This window comes from Erinaceus europaeus, chromosome 11 (genome assembly GCF_950295315.1).
Source record: "Erinaceus europaeus chromosome 11, mEriEur2.1, whole genome shotgun sequence".
Lineage (NCBI taxonomy): Eukaryota > Metazoa > Chordata > Mammalia > Eulipotyphla > Erinaceidae > Erinaceus > Erinaceus europaeus.
In genome coordinates this window covers 75,276,405-75,284,341 of record NC_080172.1, presented here as the reverse complement: position 1 = coordinate 75,284,341, position 7,937 = coordinate 75,276,405, and the positions used below count along the sequence as shown (strand labels likewise).

Genomic DNA, 7,937 nt, shown 5'->3' with positions numbered 1-7,937 from the left:
TGCTTGAGGAGCGGTGGAATAATGCAGACAGAGGAAGCCCCAATGAAAAAACTCTGCAAGCAAAAACTTAACACAAGACAAACAGAAGAAAATTTGGAAACAAAACAATAAGGAAAAATTGAGGATAGAACAGAATACTAAAAAAGTGAAAAACTTTAGAAAACTTTGTACTAATTCATTTTGTTTTATTAATATTTTCTGTTGTTGTTTTTTTCTTGGACTAGCAAACATGTCAAAAGTAATGCAAATAAGGAACTGTCTTTTGCTCCTTTTTAAATATAGGTATTGTGGCAGGTGGTGTGGATCAGTGGAAGACAACAGGACTTGCTCTCCTGAGGCATGGAGTTCAGCCTCCAGTACATCATATGTCAGAGTAATGCTCTAATTCTCTCTCTCTCTCTAATAAGTAAATATTACATAGAGACGGGGGTGGAGGGAGAAACATGTATGTACTGCTATTTTACAGGTTTGCAACAATAATATTGGAGCCCCCTAGTGGCCAGTCTTAACGGTATTGTCTGTTTACATGTCAACAGCTGGTTTTGATGTCAAAAACAATGGAGAAGACTAATTTTTAACTACTTTTCAAAGTTTTCTATATTTTCTATTTTATATAGATAAATCCAGAATCTGAGAGGGAAGGGGGGTGATAAAGAGGGCAAGAGACAGAGACACCTACAGCATTGCTTCACCACTTGTGAAGCTTTGCCCCTACAGTGGAGGCTTGAACCTGAGTCCTTGTGCGTTGTAACATGTGCACTCAACCAGGTGCACCACCACCAAGCCCCACTTTTCAAAGTTTTCTTTGAAAATTAGAGCCACTCGTGGTCCAGGAGGTGGTGCAGTGGATAAAGCATTAGATTCTCAAGCATGAGGTCCTGAGTTCAATCCCCGGCAGCACATGTACCAGTGATGTCTGGTTCTTTCTCTCTCTCTCTCCTTCTATCTCATGAATAAATAAAATATTTAAAAAAAAGAAAGAAAAATAGAGCCACTATAATGTAGCAACTGTGAGATTCTATCTGGATCTAGAATTCCTCACTCTAAACATAACCTTTGCCACTTATTAACTATCTGAGCCTCAACAAATATTATTGAACCATTGCATATCTGAGTTCCCAATATGGAAAATGAGAACAGAACACTCTTCATGACATTATCATGAAGATTAACTAGATTAATATTTGTAAAGCACCTAGAATAGTGCCTATTACACAGTCAGCATAATGTAAGTGTTGCTAACTATATTAGAACAAATAACAATAAAGAGTAACCATAGGGACTGGGTGGTGGAGCACCTGGTTGAGTTCACATGTTACAGTGAACAAGGACCCGGGTTTGGGCCCCCAGTCCCCAAATGCAGGAGGAAAGCTTTACTAGTAGTGTAGTGCTGCAGGTGTCTCTCTGTCTCTCTCCCTCTCTATCATCTCCTTCCCTCTCAATTTCTGGCTGTCTATATCCAATAAATAAAGATAATTAAAAAAATAAATGTAACATTCAGAAGAATGAAACTGAACCACCTTATCTCACCAGAAACAAAAATAAACTCCAAATGGATCAAGGACATGGATGTTAGACCAGAAACTATCAAATACTTAGATGAAAACATTGGTGGAACACTTTCCCACCTACACCTCAAGGACATCTTTGATGCTACAAACCATTTGCAAGAAAGACTAAAGCAGAAACAAATCAATGGGACTACATCAAATTGGAAAGCTTCTGCACAGGCAAAGAAACTATCACACAAAGAGGCCCCTCACAGAATGGGAGAAGATCTTCACATGCCATACATCAAACAAGAGACTAATAACCAAAATATACAAAGAGCTCAGCAAACTTAGCAAAAAAAAAAAAAAAAAAAAAAAAGCAAATGAGAAGAGAAAACACAAGTAGAACCTGAACTAGAATTGGCGTATTGCACCAAAGTAAACGACTCAGGGGTGGGGGGGGGGGAGAATGCTGGTCCAAGAAGGATGACAGAGGACCTAGTGGGGGTTGTATTGTCATATGGAAAACTGAGAAATGTTATGCATGTACAAACTACTGTATTTACTGTTGAATGTAAAACATAAATTCCCCAATAAAGAAATAAAAAATGCAAATGACCCCATCCAAAAATGGGCAGAGTATATGACCAGAATATTCACTACAGAAGAGATCCAAAAGGCTAACAAACACATGAAAAATTGTTCCAGGTCACTGATTGTCAGAGAAATGCAAATAAAGATAACATTGAGATACCACCTCACCCCTGTGAGAATGACATACATAAAAAAGGACAGCAGCAACAAATACTGGAGAGGTTGTGGGGACAGAGGAAGCCTTCTACACTGATGGTGGGAATGTGAATTGGCCCAGCCTTTGTGGAGAATAGTCTGGAGAACTCTCACAAGGTTAGACCTTCCATATGACCCAATAATTCCTCTCCTAGGGATATACCCCAAAGACTCTATAATACCCAACCAAAAAGAAATGTGTACACCTATGTTCATAGCAGCACAATTCGTAATAGCTAAAACCTGGAAGCAATCCAGGTGCCCAACAACAGATGACTGGCTGAGAAAGTTGTGGTATATATACATAATGTAATACTATGCAGCTATTAAGAACAATGAACCCACCTTCTCTGACCCATTTCGGATGGAGCTAGAAGGAATTATGTTATGTGAGCTAAGTCAGAAAGATAAAGATGAGTGTGGGATGATTCCACTTATATACAGAAGTTGAGAAAGAAGAATAGAAGGGAAATTGAAAGCAGGATTTAACTAAATGTGGAGTAGGGCACCAAAGTAAAATCCCTGGGTTGAGGGTGAGGGTGGATGTTCAGCTTCACGGGGCGGGGGTGGCGGGGTGGGGATGAGAAGGGGGTTGGGATGGGGTCTTTTGGTGGTGGGAATGGTGTTTATGTACACTCCTATTAATTTGTAGTCATATAAATCACTATTTAATTAATATCAGAGGGGAAAAATTGATTGAATGTTTCAAACTTTTTAAAGCACAGACTGAGTCTTTTTAATACATAGGCTGAGTCTTTGATATGTTGACTCTCTTAAAAGCTTAGACCAGGGAGAACAGAAGCAACCAGTGGCACAGTTATATGCAAATTATGTCAAAGGACATAAATTATGGTGATGTTGTGTATGATACAACAAATTCTGGGGTCAAAGGAACCCTCCTGCACTACTGGTGGGAATGTCAATTGGTCCAACCTCTGTGGAGAACAGTTTGGAGAACTCTCAGAAGGCTAGAAATGGACCTACCCTATGACCCTGCGATTCCCCTCCTGGGGATATATCCTAAGGAACCCAAAACAGCCATGCAAAAAGATCTGTGTACACATATGTTCTTGGCAGCACAATTTGTAATAGCCAAAACCTGGAAGCAACCCAGGTGTCCAACAACAGATGAGTGGCTGAGCAAGTTGTGGTATATATACACAATGGAATACTACTCAGCTGTAAAAAATGGTGACTTCACCGTTTTCAGCCGATCTTGGATGGACCTTGAAAATATCATGTTGAGTGAAATAAGTCAGAAACAGAAGGATGAATACGGGATGATCTCACTCTCAGGCCGAAGTTGAAAAACAAGATTAGAAAAGAAAACACAAGTCGAACCTGAAATGGAATTGGAGTATTACACCAAAGTAAAAGACTCTGGGGTGGGTGGGGAGAATACAGGTCCATGAAAAATGATGAATGAAATAGTGGGGGTTGTATTGTTAAATGGGAATCTGGGGAATGTTATGCATGTAAAAAAAAAAAAAGAAGTAGAAACGTAAAGCAGAAATTGACTGAGTTTGGAGTATGGCACCAAAGTAAGAAAGCAGAAGTACACTAGAGTTTGCAGTGAGTACCTCCCTAATACTTCCTCTCCACTTTTCCAAGCTTTGGGTCCATGATTGCTCAACAATTTGTTTGGCTTTGTATGTTAACTCTCTTTTCAGTCACCAGGTTCCAGGTGTCATCAGGATGCCGGCCAGACTTCCCTGGATTGAAGACCCCACCAATGTGTCCTGGAGCTCAGCTTCCCCAGAGACCCACCCTACTAGGGAAAGAGAGAGGCAGACTGGGAGTATGGACCGACCAGTCAACGCCCATGTTCAGCGGGGAAGCAATTACAGAAGCCAGACCTTCTACCTTCTGCAACCCACAATGACCCTGGGTCCATGCTCCCAGAGGGATAGAGAATGGGAAAGCTATCGGGGGAGGGGGTGGGATATGGAGATTGGGCAGTGGGAATTGTGTGGGGTTGTACCCCTCCTACCCTATGGTTTTGTTAATTAATCCTTTCTTAAATAAAAAAGAAAAAAAAATAAAAATTAAAAATTAAAAAAAAACAAAAACAACAACAAAAAAAAACAAATTCTAACGAGGATTTTTCAAAGTTAACCCAGTTGCCAAATAATGTGATTATAGCAATAACTATCTATTGTCTTCTTATACCCTAGGACAGCAGGAACCTCCCACTTCCTCTATAGAGCCTATATTTCCCCCCAGTCCTGGAACCTCTAGGGTGGGGCTCACTTTCCTGCATGCTTCTCTCAATTCATACCAAATAATATTGTATCCACCGATCCCAACCTGATCAGTGCAATGATCACCACCTCAGCATGTTTCACTTCAGACTGTGTCCAGAGACGTCAGGCATGAAATGTCAACCCTTCACCCTCATTACTCAGGTGAGATCTTTCATAGTATTTTCTAATTCCATTCCAGGAGGTTCACTTCCTAACAAAGTACCAAAACCTAAATATAGACCAGGTCCCGTGAGCTAGAGCATATGTTCACATGTATCCATAAATTAGGGCAAAATGTATACCTGAAAGCAAAAATACAGTCAGTATTTTTGAAAAAAAATAGTCTGTAGTGAGTCAATATAAAGTTCATAACGAAATAGTGTCTACTTAGACTTAGATACCATCCTTACCTACTTCCTATTACAGTTCTCTCACTCACTTCAAAGCTAGCCTTATCAAAGCAAGGACTGCAAAAGCTGAATAAGGGCAAGAGACTGGAATACTTTAATGATGACTCTTTAGTCACTATCAGGCCACCCCATCAGCTGGGGCTCCATTTGGAGAGTCCTGAGATTCCGAAACAGACATGATGGGCCTAGACCTCAAATAAATCCCTCTCTCCATTGTTACTGGCCATTTCTATTAGGAACAACTCAATAGATCCCTTTGTGGGCCCCCCATAGGACCTTGCCCTCAACTTGGATCATCAATGGTAGAGAATGTTCCATCCTCCGAATGACAACAACAATAATAACTACAACAATAAAACAACAAGGGCAACAAAAGGGAATAAATAAATAAAATAAACATTAAAAAAGAAAGACGAAATTAAAGAATAAAGAAAAACTCACGGGTTATCTGGGACCTCAGCCAACTTCTCTTCTGGCAAAATTCATCCACAGGTTTCTTTTCTTTTTTTTTTTTTTTCCTTTTCTTTCTTTATTGGGGGAATAATGGTTTAAAGCCAAAAGTAAAATATAGTAGCCTGTACATGTGTAATGTTTCTCAGCACAGGTTTATTCTCACCAGTCATCTCCACTCTTATCCAACCTCCTACTTTTTTCTCAAGACCCAAAAAAATACTAGCTTTTCTTTTTCTCTTCTATTTTTTTTTCTAGATTTTTTTTTTTCATGGGCTGGAGAGATAACAATGGTTATGCAAAAGATACTCATGCCTGAGACTCTTAAAGTCCTAAGCTCAACTCCCAGCACCACCATAAGCCAGAGATGAGCAGTGCTTTGGTATATATATATTAAAATATACTATATTATATGGGAGAGTTTTATGTGAGAGAGAAATAAACCAAAGCTCAACACTAGTATATGCTGTACATCTCATCACATTCTCATGCAGATGCCCACTTTCCCCTGTGAATTCCCATAGCACTTCTCTTATACATGTAATGGGATGTTTATCAAGCTGTAATTTATATATGTAATCTCATAATGACATATTTTTATTAGTGATTTAATAATGATTGACAAGATTGTAGGATAAAAGGGGTGCAATTCCATACCACCAGAGTTCCATATCCCATCGCCTCCATTGGAAGCTTCCCTATTCATAATTTCTCTGGGAGTATTGACCCAGATCACTATGGGGTTCTGAAGGTGGGAGATCTGGCTTCTGTAACTGCTTTTCCGCTGGATATAGCCATTGGCAGGCCAATCCATACCTCCAGTCAGATCAGGCTATTTATTTATTAATTTATTTAGCCTCCAGAGTTATCGCTGGGGGCTTGGTGCCTGCACTATGAATCCACTACTTCTGTGGCCATTTTTTCAATTTTTTTTTTTTTTTTTGATACGACAGAGAGAAATTGAGAAGGGTGGGGAAGATAGAGGAGAGAGAAAGACACCTGTACACCTGTTTCACCACTTGTGAAGAGACTTCCGTGCCCTGCATGTGGGGGGCCTGGGACTCAAACCTAGACCCTTGAGCAGGTCCTGGCGCTTCATACGATGTGCGCTGAACCCGGTGCGCCACCGCCCGGCTCCACTCAGGCTTTTTTTTTTTTTTTTTTTATTTATTCCCTTTTGTTGCCTTTGTTTTATTGTTGTAGCTATTATTGTTGTTTTGATGTCGTCGTTGTTGGATAGGACAGAGAGAAATGGAGAGAGGAGGGGAAGACAGAGAGGGGGAGAGAAAGACACCTGCAGACCTGCTTCACCGCCTGTGAAGCGACTCCCCTGCAGTTGGGGAGCCGGGGGCTCCAACCGGGATCCTTACGCCGGTCCTTGTGCTTCACGCCACCTGCGCTTAACCCACGGTGCTACCACCCATCTCCCTCAGGCTATTTTTTTTTTAAGGTAACATTGCATAATTACTTTTTGTTAAATAAGTCTAAGTTTAGGCCAAAAAAGTTAATGGTTTTTACAAAATTATGTTGTCAGTACAGTCAGTATAGCCCAACTCTCTTTTTTATTATCTTATATTTATTTTTTTAAATTTTGTATTTATAAAAAGGAAACATTGACTAAACCATAGGATAAGAAGGGTACAACTCCACACAATTCCCACAACCAGAAATCTGTACCCCATCCCCTCCCTTGATAGCTTTCCTATTCTTTATCCCTCTGGGAGTATGGGCCCAAGGTCATTGTGGAATGCAGAAGGTTGAAGGTCTAGCTTCTGTAATTGCTTCCCCACTGAACATGGGCATTGACAGGTCAATTCATACTCCCAGCGGAGTACTCCTAGCCTTTCCCTAGTGGGGAAGGGCTCTGGGGAAGCTCTCCAGGACACATTGGTGGGGCTGTCTGCCCAGGGAAGTCTGGTTGGCATCATGCTAGCATCTGGAACCTGGTGGTTGAAAAGAGAGTTAACATACAAAGCCAAACAACTTGTTGAACAATCATGGACCTAAAGGCTGGAATAGAGCAGATGAAGAGTTGGGGGGTCCCTCCATTTTGTAGATAGCTAATAGGCATATTTTAGTTATATTCAAAGGGCCTGTGGCTATACTAGTTTATTTTTTTGTTTTTTGTTTGTTTGTTTGTTTTTCTTTTTTCCCCTGAGCCTGAAATCTGATATGCAGGTGGATCCAAGTAATTGTCTGGGGAGATGATGTCATGGCTGGAAAAAGGACCAGAAAGCTGCATCAGGGAAAAGAGTAGCTCCCTAATATGGGAAAGAGGTATAAATATTTGTTGACTATAAACCCCATCAATTTGATGTGATCTGGGGCCCATATTCAGCTTAGGAGCCTATGTGACCTCTGCATCCCTCTAGATCTGAGCTCACATTCTGTGGCATAAGTAGGAACATTCTAAGCTGCCCCAATATCAGGACCCATCTTTCAGGACAGAGAGAAATGCAGAGAGGAGGGGAAGACAGAGAGGAGGAGAGAAAGATAGACACCTGCAGACCTGCTTTACCGTCTGTGAAGTGACTCCCCTGCAGGTGGGGAGCCGG

At 40.8% G+C, this 7,937-nt stretch overlaps 1 long non-coding RNA gene across 1 annotated transcript in view; it reads left to right on the top strand.

Annotated features, from left to right (window-relative positions):
• The window catches only part of LOC132541418 (uncharacterized), a 51,213-nt gene extending 45,685 nt beyond the window's left edge, over nucleotides 1-5,528 (top strand). The window contains exon 4 of the long non-coding RNA XR_009552614.1: nucleotides 5,088-5,528. This is a non-coding gene — a long non-coding RNA (uncharacterized LOC132541418). The remainder of the gene's footprint in view (nucleotides 1-5,087) is intronic.
• The last annotated feature ends 2,409 nt before the right edge of the window (nucleotides 5,529-7,937 follow it).